This window comes from Mastomys coucha, chromosome X, assembly GCF_008632895.1.
Source record: "Mastomys coucha isolate ucsf_1 chromosome X, UCSF_Mcou_1, whole genome shotgun sequence".
Lineage (NCBI taxonomy): Eukaryota > Metazoa > Chordata > Mammalia > Rodentia > Muridae > Mastomys > Mastomys coucha.
Window position 1 is genome coordinate 159931002 of NC_045030.1, and position 1654 is coordinate 159932655.

The window sequence follows — 1654 nt, forward strand, 5'->3', positions numbered from 1 at the left end:
CTGAGACAATGATTAACCAGATCCCACCTTGATCAGCACTACATTCCTTTTCTATATAAGCCTAAAGCTTATATCTGCCAGTCGTCATTCTTGTCTTGCTATATATCTTCAATAATAAGCTTCAGCATCCCAGACTGCCTGGTATATTTGGAGCAGTTTCTACTCAGGAGACTTTTTAGGGTTCTATTTAGATGTCTACTTCCTACTTACAAGTACCTCATAAGAGACAATGGAGTGTTTGTTGCAAAGTACAAATGCAACAAATTCAATTCTTTCTTAGGACCTTCACCTAAGTAGCACTAATGGAGAATGAGAGAAGGGGAGATGAAGGAGGATGATGAAGATAGCAAGATGACCCTACACAATGTCATAGTCCATGTTCATTGTAAAGAAGGTATATGTGGTTTGGTGTCCAACTTGAAAAGCAACCAGCAATCACATTTTACTGTAGCTAAATTTTAAAGCTTAAATGCTCTATGTTGAATGAAAGTCACAAATTGAGATTGTCTTTAAATTCTCTCTTGTTTACTTTCTTCTATGCACATTATTTTTAGTTGGAGCCATTTTCTTCCACTGTCATTCTGAAGGTCATTTCAGAAGATCAGTGGCTCACCATGATCAACTAACTATTCCATTGCTGCTCAACTGGCTTTAGACCAAGGAACCTTAAGGCTGTATCTACAGTGCTTCCATCCCAAATAGTCAATAATTCAATGCTATGACAAGGGCACATTTCTCAACTGTTGAAGAGATGAAATATACCTTCAGATTGATAAATCAGAGAACATAGGAGAGGGACCACTGAGATTTTTAAAGGAATAGGAGACATGGTAAATTGAGAGTGGAAGTACTGTTTTGTATTTCCCCAAAGATGTTGTCTTTCCATTAAATTATTATTTCATATGGAATTTACTGTCAATTTAGGCCTCAAATTCTGTGGTTGCTTAATGACAGCTCCCCAAGCCAATCACCTTGATGTTGATTTGTTCTATCTGACACAGAGGACCAGGAGTTGGAAGTTAGCTGGTGTCTGTATATTGTTGGTGCCTGGGTTCTGCCTATTGGTATTTATTGTGGTTCCTGCCTTTTCTCAGCTGGTTCAGCTCTTGTTACTGGCTGAAGTTTGTAAATCAATGTAACAAATCTATCCTGGGTAGGACTAGGCCTCAATTGCTCCTACTGGGGATAATATACCTAAAGCAATGTAACAGGGCAATCCTGGGTAGGACTAGATCTCATTGGGGAACCTTAATGAGAAAATAGAAGGCTGAATGTTGGGGTTGGGGATGAAAATGTAGTTAAGTTGGCAGAGTACTTGTGTAGAATGCAGGAAGCCCTGCCCTGGGTTAACTCTCTAGCTCTGCATAAACCCAGTATAGTGGTGTTCAACTATAATCCAAGCACCAAGGAGGCAGATGAAAGAACATCAGACATTCAAGATCATTCTCAGCTATATATCAAGTTTGGAGTCACCCTGTGCTACATGAGACCCGTTCTAAAAAAAAATCAATGGGTGGGACCCAGGGAGATAGTTCAGTCAGTAGAGTACTTGCCTAGCAAGCTCAAGGACCTGGGCTTGATTTCCAGAACCTGTTTAAAAGGAGTTGGGTAGAGTGGCATTGGTTTGATGTCCCAGCACTAGAGAGAGAGAGAG